This window comes from Trichechus manatus, unplaced genomic scaffold, assembly GCF_000243295.1.
Source record: "Trichechus manatus latirostris isolate Lorelei unplaced genomic scaffold, TriManLat1.0 scaffold00048, whole genome shotgun sequence".
In the NCBI taxonomy this organism is placed as follows: domain Eukaryota; kingdom Metazoa; phylum Chordata; class Mammalia; order Sirenia; family Trichechidae; genus Trichechus; species Trichechus manatus.
Window position 1 is genome coordinate 7,283,423 of NW_004443984.1, and position 16,641 is coordinate 7,300,063.

General features: G+C 42.1%; 1 protein-coding gene across 1 annotated transcript in view; it reads right to left on the reverse strand.

Annotated features, from left to right (window-relative positions):
• The window catches only part of ZBTB40 (zinc finger and BTB domain containing 40), an 89,862-nt gene extending 74,314 nt beyond the window's left edge, over positions 1 to 15,548 (reverse strand). Inside the window, exon 1 of the mRNA XM_004377147.2 lies at positions 15,422 to 15,548. The gene's annotated coding sequence lies outside the window, so the exon portion shown is untranslated. The remainder of the gene's footprint in view (positions 1 to 15,421) is intronic.
• Between the last annotated feature and the right edge of the window lie 1,093 nt (positions 15,549 to 16,641).

Sequence of the window (16,641 nt, forward strand, 5' to 3'; positions counted from 1 at the left end):
ACGTGATGGCAATGGGTTTTTCACACACACACACACACACACACACACACACACTCCTGAAGCCCCCTGACTTGAACCAGGCCTGCAGCTGGTAGATGGTGTAGCTGAGGGATGCCGGTGCCCATGCAGACCCAACACAGCTCCACAGCCCAGTTTCCAATCCTAGTCAGTGGACAGTGTGTGCCAGTCTGTCCAGCTGCTCGTCTCTGAGCTCAGCCAAATGCAGATACCTAAGGCTAGACACTACTTAAAGAGGAAATTTGGTATAATCCCTGCTCTCCAGGAGTTTACAGCACAGCTGGGAAGAAGAGACAACTTTCAATTTAAAATCCTTCTTTTCTTCTACTTGGTAGTTAATAACCACAAGCACTGAAGAGACTTGGGATGACCCAGTTCCTGCAGCACTGTCCTATTACCCTACAGGCAGTCCCTGGGTTATTACTGTGTTATTATGTTAAAGATGTTTTAGTGTATCTGGAAGTGTTTCTTTAATGTTTTTTATGCATGGAAAGGTACACTATATACTAAGACAAACATTTGACTAACTGACGTTAGATACGAACTGTACCTAACTGTGCTGATTTACATACAAATTCGATTTAAAGACAGAGTTAGGGACGGAACTCATTCGTCAGTACAGGAACTGACTTCCTGTACTCAGATTCCCCGGCCTTCAGTATATCTCTGCTTAGTTACCTAGTGCTGCTATAATAGAAATACCACAAATGGGTGGTTTTAAGAAACAAATTTATTTTCTCACAGTTTAGGAGGCTAGAAATCCAAATTCAGGGTACCGGCTCTAGGGGAAGGCTTTCTGTCTCTGTCGGCTCTGTAGGAAGGTACTTGTCTCTTCTGAGCTTCTGCCCTTGGGCTATCTTCAGGTGTTTTGACATCTATCTTACCCCATCTCTACTGCTTTGGCTTGCTTGTTTAATCTCTTTTACATCAAAAGAGATTGACTGAAAATATACCCTATACTAATCCTGTCTCATTAACACAACAAAGGTAAACCATTCCCAAATGGGATTATAACCACAGGCATACCACTGCCATCAAGTCAATTCCTACTCAGACCGTATAGGACAGAGTAGAACTGCCCCATAGGGTTTCCAAGGCTATAAATCTTTACAGAAGCAGACTGCCACATCTTTCTCCCGCAGTGCATCTTGGTAGGTTCGAACCACCGACCTTTTGGTTGGCAGCCAGGGTCATAGAGGTTAGGATTTACAACACATTATTTTTGGGGGACACAATTCAATCCAGAACAACCTCTGTGTACATTTCATAAATGAACTCCATATTCCTCCAAGAGCAGTAAGCTTTTTCTTTTGTCTTTGAAGAAGTGGAAATTCTTTTCATCACTAGCCTTTCTCTCGTCTGTCACCAGGGAGTACGGCAAGAGGGTGAACTTAAGTAGCTAACAAAAAAAAAAAAAAAAAAAAACCTGCAGAAGAGAATAATAACCTCTCTATTGCCGTTAGCTTTGGGAAAGAGCCTATGGGATTCTATAGTATATGCTCAAATATGTTCAAAGGAAGACATGGAAAATTTTGTCCTCTACATTTTGCTGCCCGGGGGAGAAAAAAATCCAGCACCCAAGGGGCCAATTATTTTGCTGTCTCGGACTCCGACCTTGGAAAGTCTCCCTCTGGTTTTACCTGACGAACTGAGGGCAGTTGACAGCCGAGTGCCAGTCAAATGAGCAGCTTGTGCCTAGGGTGGTCAAATTAATGACTGCCAGGGCTTCTGAGCACTTTCAACAGTTATAGTACCAGGCCAAACCTGTGAGCTAAATGAAGAATAACAGCAAGGCTCACTTAATTTAAAGTTGTTAGTTCTACTATGGTCCCAAGCTTGGAGCTCGGTACTTAAAACAGTGGCTTGCCTTTCAAAATCAACTAATATCTGATTGCACTAATAAAGCTAGAGAACAGGAAGAAAAAGAAAGAAGAAGAGTGAATAGAGGACACAGAGTAGTAGTAAACAGAGAGACAGAGACAAGGCAAACAGAAGTGAGGGAAGTATTTGGGATTTGAATTAGGAGAAGAGGAGACTAAATATACTAACTCTTTGGAAGAAGCAAACATAACCTTGATACCCAAACCAGAAAAAGACACTACAAGAAAAGAAAACTACAGGCCAATGATGTCTTACGAACATAGATGCAAAAATCCTCAACAAAATATTAGCAAACAGAAACAACAGCATATTAAAAGAGTCATATACCATAACTAAGTGGGATTTATTCGAGGAATGCAGGGATGGTTCAACGTTAGAAAATCAAATAACATAATACATCACATCAACGGAACAAAGGAAAAGAACCACATGATTATCGATGCAGAAAAAGCATTTGATAAAATCCAACACCCTTTCTTGATGAAAACCCTAAAGAAGATTGGAATAGAAGGGAAATTCCTCAATATTATTCAGGGCATATATGAAAAGCCAACAGCCAACATTATACTTAGTGGAGAAAGACTGAGAGCTTTCCCCCTTGAAATCAGGAAGAAGACAAGGGTGCCCACTCTCACCACTTCTATTCAATATTGTATAAGAAGTCCTAGCCAGAGCAATAAGACAAGAAAAAGAAATAAAAGGTATCCAGATTAGAAAAGAAGAAAAATTACCGCTATTTGTGGATGACATGATCCTATATATAGAAAATCCCAAAGAGTTCACAAGAATCTAACCAGAGGCATAAAGGACTTATACAATGAAAACTATAAACACTGCTGAAAGAGATTAAAGACTTAAATAAACGGAAAGATGTTCCATGTTCATAGATTGGAAGACTTAATATTGTTAAGATGTCAATACTACCCAAAGTGATCTACAGACTCAGCGCAACCCCACTCAAAATTCCAACAGCCTTCTCTACAGAAATAGAAAAACCAATCCTAACTTTATACGTAATGGCAGGAGACCTCGAACAGCTAAAAAAAATGCTGAAAGAGAAGAACAAAGTAGTACGACTCACAATTCCTGATTTTAAAACATACTACACAGTTACAGTAATCAAAACAGCCTGGTACTGGTATAACAACAGACACACAGACCAATGGAATAGAATTAAGAATCCAGAAATAAATCCACACATCTATGGTCAACTGACTTTTGACAAGGGTGCTAAGTCCATTTGATGAAGAAAGAAGAGTCTCTTCCATAAATGGTATTGGGAAAATTGGACTTCCACATGCAGAAAAATAAAATAAGATTCATGTCTCATACTATATACAAATACAAATTCAAAATGGATTCAAGACCTAAATGTGCAAACTAAAACCATAAAATTCTTAGAATAACAAGTGCTGTCGGACCTAGCTTTCAACAATAGATAATCTAATATAATAACAAAAGCATAAACACCAAAAGATAAACAAATGGGACCTCATAAAAATAAAAAACTTTTGTTCATCAAAGACTTTCCCCAAAAAGTGTAAAGACAAGCTACTGACTGGGAGAATATCTTTGGAAATCATATATCCGATAAGAATCTAATAACCAAAACATATATAAAGCTAGACAAAAACAAAAAGACAAAGAATCCAATCATAAGATGGGCAAAGGATATGAATAGACATTTCACCAAAGAGGACATTCAAATGGCCAACAAACATATGAAAAGATGCTTGGCGTCATTAGCCATCAGAGAGATACAAATCAAAACCACAATGAGATACCATTTCACTCCCATTAGCCCTGATGGCACAGTGGTTAAGATCTAACCAAAAGGTCGGCAGTTCGAATCCACCAGCCACTCTCTGGAAACCATATTGGGCAGTTCTACTCTGTCCTATAGGGTCGCTATAAGTTGGAATGGACTTGACAGCAATGGGTTTGGGTTTCGGTTTGAATAAAATTAAAAAAAAAAAAAAAACAGAAAATAACAAAGGTTGTCGTGGATGAGAGGAAATTAGAACCCTTATCCATTGCTGGTGGGAATGCAAAATGGTACAGCATTGTGCAAAACAGTGTGGTGGTTCCTCAAAAAACTAAAAATAGAACTACCATATGACCCAGCAATTCCACTCCTAAGTATATACCCGAAAGACTTGAAAGCAGAGACTCAGAGACTTGTACACCAATGTTCATTGCAGCACTATTCACAATAGGCAAAAGGTGGAAATAACTTAAAAGCCCATCAACAGATGAATGGATTAACAAAATGTGGTACATACATACAATGGAATACTACTTAGCCATTAGAAGAAATGAAGTCCTGATACATGCTACAGTATGGATGGAGCTTGAAGACATTATGTTGAGCGAAATAAGCCAATCACAAAGGACAAATACTGTATGACCTCACTTATACAGAAGATAAGAAAAGGCAAATGTATAGGGACCAGTTTATTAGTGGTTACCAGGGACGGGAGGGAGGGGGAGAAGGCGGGTTAACGGTGATGGAAAAATCACATTGATTAAGGGTAGAGTTGCACAGCTGATTACTGTAATTGCTGTCAAGTTGTACACCTGTAAAAAGCTGAACTGGCAAAAAAGTTGTGTGACATATCTAAAACAAGGACAAAAAAAGGAATAGCTGCTGAGGCTGCTTATGTACAACCAAAAACCTCACGGGATTTGGTTCCTTGGTTTGAAGGTTTAGGGTCATGGTTTCACGGCACATCCCAGTTAACTAGCCTAATAACGTTTCTAGTGCTTCTGTACTACCTCCTAGTTCGTTGAGTAGTGCCTAGAGTCTTAAAAGCTTGCAAGAGGCCATCCAAGGCACAATAATTGGTCTCTATTCACCGGGAGCAACAGAGGAAGAAGGAGAATAAGGAATAGGAGGAAGATATGGCATGTGTGGCTAATTGCCTCCGTGAACAACTGCCTTCTTTGCCATGGAGTCCAGAAGAACTGGATGGTACCCGGCTACCACTACTGAACATTTTGATCAATGATTCCATAGAAGAATCCTGATCAAAAGGAAGAAAATGCAGACCAGAATTTCAAATTATCAGGGACTCTAGACCTTCCAGAGCCATGTAGGGTAGATGAACCCCTGCCAACTACTGCCCTGAGATAATCTTTAAACCTTACACCAAAAATACTCCCTAAAGTCATCTTAAAACCAAACAATAGCTTGGCTTAACTAGTCAAAAAAGGTCTGCCTTGAGCATTATGCTCTTTTAAGAACTATCTATATGGGATCAAGGAGCCATGGTGGCACAGAGGTTAAAGCACTCAGCTGCTAACCAAAAGGTCAGTGGTTCAAACCCACCAGTCACTCCATGGGAGAAAGATGTGGCAGTTTGCTTCCTTAAAGATTTACAACCTTGGAAATCCTATGGGGTAGTTCTACTCTGTCCTATAAGGCTGTTATGATTCCATATCGACTCGACAGCAGTGGGTTTGGTTATACGGGATCAAATTTACAACAGCAACTCGAAAGATTAGATAGGAACCTTAGGGGGTACTGAGTTTATGTTACTGAAGGAAGAACAATTCAGAAAGGAGGATGGGAATGGTTGCACAACTCAAAGAATGTAATCGATGTCACTAAATTGTACATATAGAATCTGTTACACTGGTGTATGTTTTGCTGTGTATATTGTCAACAACAACAAAATAAATAAAATTAAGAAGAAAAAAAATACTACCTGTTGGAGTTTAGAAGAGTGGCTCTTGACTATTTCCTCCCTTGGCCATTGGTAGCTTAAAGTTTGAAAAACAACCTTAACAAGGAGCTATAAAGAGTTGAGTTTTAAATTTGACTTTACCTTTAAACCTTGAGTTACTTAACCTTCCAAAACCTGTTTCCTCAAGCATAAAATGGAGTTAACGTGTACATGGGAGTTCACAATGTTATTCTCACTACATTTTAAATGTTTAGAAATTTCCAAAATAATTTTTTATGAGAGTCACAGTATTTATGGCTTAGCTGCTGTGAGGATTACATGAAGTAATTACGTAAAACACCTAGTACAGTGCCTGGCACTTTGTAGGTGCTCAATAAGTGGTAACTACTATTATCAAGGAGCCCTGGTGGCACAGTGGTTAAGAGCTCCGCTGCTAATCAAAAGGTTGGCAGTTCAAATTCACCAGCTGCTCCCTGGAAACCCTATAGGGCAGTTCTACTCTGTCCTATAGGGTTGCTGTGAGTCAGAATCAACTCAATGGCAATGAGCTCTTTTTTTTTTTGGTTTATTATTATCAACATGGTATTTTTTAAAGTTCTGAGATGGGGGTAAGGAGGAGGACAAAATACTATGAATAAGTGCATTAGTGACGGCAGACTTGGGAATATCTGGGCATCTGTACAAGGACAATCTTCCCAAATACAGGTCTTAGTGCTGCCTCTCATTCTTTCACCCACTTTCATTTTTCCCTTACTGCTTGGTTCGTTCATTCAACAAATATGTACTAACTGTCTACTATATGCAGGACACAGTGCTAGGTACTGAAGATGGGAAGAGGAGAGAGACAGACAACAGATGGGTTACTTAAGGGGACAATATAATGTGATGGGCTTGGGGTGGGGCAGTGGGGGTCAATGAACCATTTGAAATAATGCAAAAAGTTTTGAGTATATGAGTATGTACAACTCTGAAAAGATCTAAAGAGATTATAGAAGGAATGATTTTTTCAAAAAGTTAAGAATGAAGGTCTAATACACCTAACAAGAAACATACAAAATTTATATAAGGAAAACCATAAAACACTCCTGGAAAAAAAAAGATCACTAAAGTAGCTTTCAACAAATGGAAAGACAGACCATGATCTTGGATAGGAAGAGTCAATGTCATAAAGATGTCAGCTCTCCCTAAATTAATACATAAATTTAACATAATCCCAAAAAAAATACCACCAAGTTATTTCCCGCTGAAACTAGACAAAGTGATTATAAATTTCATATGGCAGAATAAATAAGCAAAAATAGCCAGGGAAACCCTGAGAAAGAGCAATATGAAAGAATTGGTCCTCTCAGATGTTAGAACAAATTATAAAGCCTCTAAAATTAAAATGGTTTTGTAATGGCATATGAACTAACAATGAAACCAAACAGAAAACAATACCAAACAGTAAGAGACTCAAGTACATATACAAGTTAAATATTCGATAAAGACAGCATCTCAAATCAGTGGAGAAAGGATAAGCTTTTAATAAATAGTGTTGGGACACCTGGCTGGTCATTTGGAAAAAGACAAAATTGGATCCTTCTTCAAACCAAATGCCAAGATAAATCCCAACAGGATCAGAGTCTTAAATGTTAAAAAAAAAAAAAAAAATGAAACCATACACATACAGAAGAAAACACGAATGAATTTTTCATAAATTGAGAGTGGGGCAAACTTCCTAACTGTGACTCCAAATCCAAAGCAATACATGGTAAGACTGACAAACATGACGATACAAAGACGTAAAACTTTTGTGCAGCAATAAAATGATACATACAAAGTCAAGCATGTGACAAACTGAAAAAAATACTTTGACAGCTTATACCACAGACAATGGGCAGATATCCTTTATCACATAAAAAGAGAAAACAAATTAAAACTACACTAAAATACTATTTCTTACCTATCACATTGGCAAAAATCCAAAACTCTGGCAGCATCCTTTGTTACAAGGATGTGCAGGAGAAACCTGAGCAGCACTGAAGTCCCACAGTGTAGCCCACTGGTCCCTGGAAGGATGGAAGTTCTACGGCCCATACAGCATGTGTGACTGCTGGCCAAGCAGAGGCTAGAGGGGAGTGCAGAGTGCGCTAGGAGATGAGGCTTGAGAGACCGGCAGAGCCAGAGCTTCAGGGTAGCACGTGCCAAGCCAAGAACTGCACTATCCTGGGGCAGGAAAGCCATGTAAGAGTTTTAAGCAAGGGAGTGACATGTTCAGGTCTGTGCTTTATAAAGATCACTGGCTCAGCACATCAAATGGATTGGAGAGGAATAAAGCGGGGGCCAGCTGACCAGCTAGAAGGCTACTGGGGTAGTCCAGGACAAGAGATTATAGCAGCTTTAACCAACCGAGGAGAAAAAGCTTGGAGCCTAACTTAATATGTGCCATTTGGGGGTAAAAGTGGGTGGTTAAAAGAAGGGGAAGAATATGGAACCACTCCCAGGTTTCTGCCTTTGGCAACTCTTGGGGCCATCCACTGAGACTCGAAGAAGTACCAGATGGAAGAAAGATGGCAGGTTCACTGCTGCCAAAGCCCCTGACCCCGTCTTCCAAAGCTAGCGGGAACAAGGAGCTAAAGGAGTCAATAAGGAAGAGCTCAAAGTTACGCTGGAGTTCAAGAAAGCCGAGACACAGACAAAACGAGTGGGTTACATTACGATTTGTAATATTTTCTTAAAGTCAGAAATAGAATCACATCCTGTTCGCTTTTTTCTTTTTTAACACACACACATTCAAATAACCAATATTTGGAGCCTATTATTTATACTTGTAATCCTTTTCTTCCTAATCTCCCCCCATCCATCTTGGGTCCTTCCCTTCACAAAGCATCCTCTATTGTTTGTATTGTTTGGTCTTGTCTCAGAACCAGATTCTAAGGCCTATAGCAGAGGTCACTCGTGCATATACCTCCAGGGGTTGGACAGATGATGTAAATGAGTAACATTTGGGGACTATAGAAAACTAGAGCGCTCCTGTCAGAACCAAAAAAGAACAGCAGCTTACTTGGCTCTGCCCCAATGTGGTTAGCAGGACCTCCAGTTTTTCAAGAGAAGCTGGAAATCTGGATTTTTACTTAAAATCTCTAATGTTTAAATGTAAACAACTAATTTTAAAAATGTTTTTAAACACTGGGTGGGCCAAACAAACATCTGGCCTATAGCAGTTTTCTATTGAGGTACCATTTTGGCAAAACATCCTAAGATTTAAAAGATATTTCCTTCATTTTATTTCCCTTCAAGTACTAATAAAACCAGAAATTTACAACTAAGAATTGACTTTTTCAGAGGGTCCTAGTGGCTGCTAACCAAAAGTTGGGCAGTTCAGACCCACCAGCTGCTATGCAGGAGAAAGACCTGGCACTCAGCTCCCGCAGATTACAGCCTAGGAAATCCTATGGGTCAGTTCTACTCTGTCCTATAGGGTTGCTATGAGTCAGAATCGACTAGATGGCACACAACGACACAACAACAGCATTAGATACAGGGCACTGGTGGTAGAATTATCTCCTTCCATGCAAGAGACACAGGTTTGATTCCTGGCCAATGCACCTCATACACAGACACCGTCCTTCTGTCACTGGAGGCTTGCGTGTTGCTATGATGCTGAACAGGTTTCACGGGGCTTCCAAACTAAGACAAACTAGGAAGAAAAGCCTGGCGATCTACTTCTGAAAATCAGCCAACAAAAATCCTATGATCACAACAGTACGATCCACAACCAATCATGTGAATGACACAGGACCAGGCAGTGTTTCGTTTCATTGTGCATGGAGTCACCATGAGTCTGGGTCACTAACACCATCACCAAAGTATTAGACAAGTTCAGAGATAAGTTTGGTCTCAAGATAGAAGCTCTTTACTTTCGCAGGTACAGAGGACCTCCTGGACAAAGGAGGGGAAGCATCCTATTCTTTACTCCTTGGTGCCTGCTTCCTTGAATCTAATTCCCTCTCCCCCTCCTCTTTCCCTTTTAATCCTACTTCCCAGAATCTCAGAGCCCTGGTGGTTCAGTGGTTAAATGCTCAGCTGCTAACCAAAAGGTCAGCAGCTTAAATCTACCAGCCACTCCTTGGAAACCCTATGGGGCAGTCCTACTCTGTCCTACAGAGTTGCTATGAGTCGGAATTGACTCGACGACAACGAGTTTGGTTTCCCTGAATCTGAGGAATTGACTCCATCTGCAAGAAGTGGGTACCTAGAGCCAAAGTGTCAGGCTTCTGCTGCTCTTCACCTGTCAGAAGAACAAATAAGGTGTCTGCTAACAAGACTGCCTAAACAATACATCCACAGTTCACCCGTCTCATGTAAAACATTCAACAAAATCATGACAAACAACGATCTCTAGGGTATTTCTGAAGCACTTCACGAGGTAGATATATTATACACATTCAACTATGCTTGACCACTTTAGGCAGAAAACAAAGCCTGAAAAGGCACTTCAAAACTCGGAGGTCAAGGTCGCAGAGCAGTGGAAAGTAACTGGTTTTAGGAAATTCTTATCAAGACTGCAGTTCGTAGGGGCATGTGTGACATTTTATTGTTGGCTCTACACCTTTTCAGGGGTTAAGGACATCTCTGTGATCTGATTAAAGTAATGGGCTCTCTCCCCAGAAAAACGACATTCACACAATTTCGCAGGCAAAATCAAAGGGTTCTTGGATCCCTTGCAACCCAACCATTTACCCCAGATTGATAATCTCTGCCTTATGTGGATCAGCTAAAATGTACTTAGTTTATCAAAGGAAATGAAATACTTGGTGTCATGATTTTGAGGGTTTGGAGTTAAGTAACACTAGAGAAATATAAGGAAAGCTAGCTTTTTCTCTACCCTTCTCTGTCTGGAGGGCTGCTGGAGTCTCAAAACTGCATGCCCTCTGCAAATGAAATATTGTACTCTTTGCATGACTTAAACTGACAATCTCATCTCTGAATTTAAATGTCCTTAATATTTAATTCTTTCCTCTATGTGGTTACCAGTTTGCTTCCTCCACATTGTCAAGATGATGGCTTTAGAAGGCAGGCTATTGGAGATAGAAAACCATATATCCAGATTCAATTTTCTTGCGAAAATCAAAGCACTCACTCTCTTGAAGAGTTGAAAGATGCTGAGGGGTCACTGCCTCCCCCAGGGTGCTGGTACAGGAAGTACTCCAGAAAGGTAATGTAAATACTGAGTATGAGGCAACAGGGCATACCAATTTGTTTTTCAATCTATTTTATTTCAGTTCAAAGCATTATTGCAGACAGTCCAAGAAAACAGACCACACTTTGGTTATACTCAGTCTTCCTCAATCTCCAAAAGCAGTTGAGTACTGCCAAAGTGTAGCTTGTTTTCCTGGGCTGCCTGTCTGCAACAATGCTTTGAACTGAAATAAAATCGATTGAAAAACAAATTGGTATGCCCTGGCTCTTCCTGCAGTTTTATATTATCCTTCAAAGCCAGTGTTACCACCTACTCTTTACTGGAACCCAACAGACCTAAATCACAGAGTAAAACTGCAAAACTTTAAATACAAAGGTCCCACCCAAACCTGAAATAGCAATTTAATTCAGGGCTTGTTGTTTAACATTGCATTAACATGCCACTCTCTGTCCAGTTCCTTGCTTCATTTACTGGGTTGGATTACAACTTCTGATGACATGTGCAATATGGTTACTGGATACTATTTAAAGCAAAACTTCACACTGGTGTTCTTATATAGGTCCCTTGATTTATTCCTGCCTCTGTAATTTTTCATGCTCATGAGCCCAAACATCATCCTATTTTACCTATTGAAAAAGTCTGCTATTTGCTTTAAAGCATTCAATCCTCTGCTTTGAAGTATGCAACACTGTTCTGAAAACTTTCAGAAGGGAACCTGAAGTCATTTGCAAACAAATTTTTAAACTACCACCAACTAGAAGAAGCCTATCATTTTTGGAATGCCTTACGAACATGCACACAGGGGCCATGGAGGAATACGAGCTTAAAATCCTAAAATGCTGAAAAATGCTCTGCAGAGACGGTTGTATAATTGGTTAAAAAAAAAAAAAAAAAACCCATTTGGAGAGTTCCTCTCTAAACAGAAACAATTTTAAAAAAAGACTTGTTCCCCTCCTCTCAAAGAAAGAAAAAGCACCTCCAACCCTTAATTTTGTCTGTTGAAGTAATACGTATCTGGATTTTTATTATTAAGCACTTTAAATAAATTTCCATTTGGGGGCAAGTTTAGTTAGCTTTCCCTAACTGGAACTCAGCAACGTGTTTAACAATAAGAAGAAAAAAACACTGAACCTATTATTACATTTTCTCTTATTCAATCCGCACAACAACCCTTGGCGGAGGTACCATTATCGACATTTTACAGATCAGACAACTAATCTGTAACTTGCCCGAGGGCATGCAGCTCTAGCAGTAGTGATGCTGCATGCAGGGCCAAGGACTCAGGGCCTGGTGAGACTCTGAACCAGGCCACAATCACTCGCCTCTTTCAGTTCTCCAGCTCCAAGTTCTTACCCACCCCAAGGTCTCTGAACCTGCTGAAAAGTTCTTCCTCCTCACTTCTGTCCCTTTTCCCTTCCTGCTGAACTGGCTCATCACTCAAGTTTCAGCTTGAACTACCCTGCTGAAGAGAGGTCTTCCCGATCAACCCGGTAAAAAGTGGATCTCCCAGGTTAGTCTCTATCTCAGCACTGTTTTGTTTCCTTTATAGCAGCTGGCACAATTTGCTATAATTTTATTAATTTCTTTACTATCTTTGCCACTAGGTTTTAGCTTCCAGAAAGCAGGGCCAGGTCCATCTTGCTCACCTTGATATTCCTAGGGCCTAGCACGGCAGTGACACAGTGGTTAAGAGCTACGGCTGCTAACCAAAAGGTCGGCAGTTCGAATCCATCAGCCGCTCCTTGGAAACCCTATGGGGCAGTTCTACTCCGTCCTATAGGGTCGCTATGAGTCAGAATCGACTCGACAGCAACGGGTTAGCACAGTAGAGCCCTGGTGGTGCAGTGGTTAAGAGCTCAGCTGCTAACCAAAAGGTCAGTAGTTTGAATCCACCAGCCACTCAAACCTATGGGGCAGTTCTACTCGGCCTTTGGGGTTGCTATGAGTCAGAACTGAATTGCCTCGATGGCAACAGGTTGTTTATTTTTTTGGTAGCACAGTTGTACCTAGTACATAACAGGCACTCAAATATTTGCTCAGTGAATGACCTGGATTTGTTTAATATTTAACTGGAAACGGCAGGTTGTGGGCACTGGCTAGCAGCTGAGGAGGCAAAAACAGGGAAGGTGTGGTCCCTGCCCTTGAGTAACTCCCTTGAGGAAGACAATAAACAACAATACAGGGTGGTGAGTGGATGAGTCCAATCAGTTTTAGAGTCAGATCTCAGCTGCCTTATGCATAAACAATGTAACCTTGGACATCTCCTCTAAATCTTAGATTCCTCATCTGTAGAATAGGAATATTAATACTACCTATGTCATAATGTTGGAGTGAAGATTAAATGATAATTCACATAAATGAAGCACCTGGCACACGGGAATCACTCAAATATTAACTACTAATTTTGTATTATGATGCTGTAACAGCTGTATTTGAAATTATCTTTATTTGTTTAACTGTATACCCCCTCTAAAATTTAAATTCCGTGGAAGAGCAGAGATCACGTTGGTCTTGTTCTACACCATTATTTCCAAGGATTTGAATTGTCCCAGGTACATGGCATGTGCTCAACAAATATCAAATGATCAATGAACGTATGCATGCAAGCATGGGTGTTGTGAAACAATTCTGCAGTTAAACTAGTGATGAATAGTGCCTTAGAAGAAAGGCATCTAAAATCTCCATAAACTATACAAAGATTTGGATACAATTCCAGTGAAGAACCAATGATCCCAGATTGAGGAAAGAAGAACTGAGGAGAGAACGCTTAAAAGAACAAAGTTAGAAGAAGTATGACCTGGGCCACCAGGCAAAAAACAAAAAACCAAACGCATTGCTGTCAAGTCGGTTCCGACTCAAAGCGACCCTACAGGCCAGAGTAGAACTGTCCCATAGAGTTTCCAAGCAGCGGCTGGTGGATTCGAACTGCCAACCTTTTGGTTAGCAGCCGTAGCTCCTAACCACTACCACCACCAGGCAGGGGGCTCAATTTGCCGGACTCATTTGCAACTAACAGCAACAAACAGGTAACCTAGGACAGAAGTCCTGAGTGGTGCAAAGGGACCTAAAAGTGGTGATTCAAATCCACCCACAAGAAAAGCCATTGAAAACCCTATGGAGCACGGTTCTACTCTCACACACATGGGGTCTCCATAAGTCGGAATTGACTCCTCAGCAACTGATTACTGGTTATAACCGGTAAGTTGCCATCCAGACCATTCCGACTCAGAGTGACCCCATGTGTGTAGAGTAGAACTGCTCCATAGGGTTTTCAAAGCTGTTACTTTTCAGAAGCAGGTCTCCAGGCCTTACTCCGGAGGTGCCTCTGGGTAGGTTTGAACCACCAACCTTAATCATTTGTGCCCTCCAACCACTCCTGGTTATAACCCAGTACACCCGTAAATAGCTTAACCTCTCAAATCCTGAGCTTCCTCCTCTTACACAAAACGGAAACATCACACCAACTTTAAAGCTTTGTCAGCATAATAACACAATATACAAACATAAAGCACCTGGCTTATAGTAGCGGCTGGATGGAATGTAGCTTGCTGTTCAAAGCAAGGGAAACAATTCCTACTACGAACAAGAAGTCCCTAAGTCCAGAAGCGGTAACGGAAGGCAGAATGTTTTGTCAACTAAAAAGCTCTAGGTGCATGGGTGCAGTTGTAACTCAAGTTCCCGATTCCTTTGAACGGGAGGGATCTCTGAAAGACACCAACGACCCATCCCATCTATTTGCGTCTAGTGCCGGGTCAGCAAACTTCTTCTGTAAAAGGACACATATTTTCGGCTCTGTGGGTCATGCGATCAAAGGCAAGCGAGCTCTATCGAAACTACTCAACTCTGCCCTTGTAGCATGGAAGCAGCCATAGACAATGAAAGAGCATGGCCGTGTTCCAATAAAATTTCATTTATGGACACTGAAATTTGTTCTCATATAACTCTCACAAATTCTATGGAATATTATTGTCATTTTGTTTTTCCCCCACTCAATCAGTTTTTCAACCATATATATATTTTAAAATGTAAAAAACAGTCTTAGCTCCTAGCAAACAAAAATGGGGTTGAAGGGTGGAAAATCTGACCCAGCCATAGTTTGCCGACGCCTGGTCTAGAGACACCGGAGGAGTGAAACTGCGAGAAGCAGCAGCAGCGAGATGAGGCCTCGATCGAGCCCGTGGGGGGAGGGGAGGAAGGCGGTGCGGGGGAGGGTACCAGCGGGGACCAGCCTGAATGCAGCGGGGCCAGGATTCAGGGTGTGGACCGCCCCTGGGGAAGTCTACGTCCTGGGACAGAAAGAAGCGCCTGTGAGTTGAGCGAATCCGGCAGAGTTGGCCACGCCAAGGGGATCTCTGTACAGCTCTCATTTAGGGCCTCTCAGGCCTCACGGAGAAGCCCTGGTGGTGCAGTGGTTAAGCGAGGGGCTGCCAACCTTTAGGTCGGCGGTTGGAAGCCACTAGCCGCTCAGCGGGATAAAGAAGTGGCAGTGTCCTCCCGTAAACATACAGCCTAACCAATGGAGCAGTTCTGCTCTGTCCTATAGGGTCGTTACGAGTCGGTATGGACTCCACGGCAACGGGTTAATGAGTTAAGCTCGCGCCTCAGCTGTAAAGGGGGTCTCCACGCTAAGCCCCAGCCCCGTTTCTATGGTTACCTGTTCAGCACCGATTCAAACTGCCGTTCTTTATTGACAGCGCCATAGAAGACACGAACACTCCTGCTGCCGGAGGGGAACAATAAAGCTTTCTCCATTCAACAGCGCCACCGACGCCAGAAGGCGGCCATTTTGAGGCCGGCGCGGAAGAAGTATAAGAGCCGAGGGGTTGGCCGGGCCTTCACCGGCGCCACAGTCACGTGGTGGGGCGGGCCTCGCGCGGGGGGCGCGACTATGTCACGCGCTAGCTCTCCGCCAATGCTAAGACCCTGGGCAGGGGGCGGGCAGCCTGCCAGTTGCTAAGCTTTTCTGACCTCTGACCCTTGGCCCCTCCCGGCTGAGGTAAGTTCTGCTGGAGTTGCACCGCCCCGCCAGGGCAGCTGTAGGGTTATGATCCTGTTTCAAAGAATGGCAGAAAAGTAGACACAAGTTGCTTTTTTTTATTTTTCCTAAACGTTTTCACGTGCAAGGCGGAGAGGAGACCTGAGCCTTGTACCCGGACTCATTCCCATTGGTGGAGAGATCTGGTGCACGTCGAACGTGATAGGCTGACAGACCGAGTATCCACCAATCATGGTGTCTTGAAAACATTTTGATCCCGCCTCTCCTTCATCCCAAATTTTAGGATTTACGGGTTTGAGGGGAAAGTGTTCATAGTTTTTCTTTGGCCCCTCATTGAGTTTCCTTCTCACTCGCTTTGTCATCCACGTTGGAGCCCACCTTGCCACTTTAATACAGCCAAACAGATCAAGTCAGATCCAGACAGTATCAGACAAATTAAGTCACATCGGTGCTGGCCCACGGAACCTCACAGTCTGTCACTGTCAGTCATGCCACCCAAGATGTCATCTCGGTACAGTGTCGAGCTTCCTCTGTGGTTACAGCTGTTAGATCCACAAAGTCAATATTCAATCGTTCTGAGAGCTGTCATGTCAGACAGCCACTCAATCACAGTGTTTAATTACGCATTCAATCTACGTGGCAGAACTGCCAGTCGCATTGTTGCTGTCACTCAGTCAGTCATTTTTACTGTCATTGTCTGATTTTTGACCCCTGTCAATGACCATGAGCTTCAAACAAGTGTGTACAATACAGCACTCCAACTGTGTGCCCAGCTGTCACCATTTCCGTTGTTTTCACTGTCACTGTCACCCAGCGACTTTCACTGCCACATTGTCAAGCCAATATTTAGCAGGCCGCTACGGGGTATATAGCTGTGC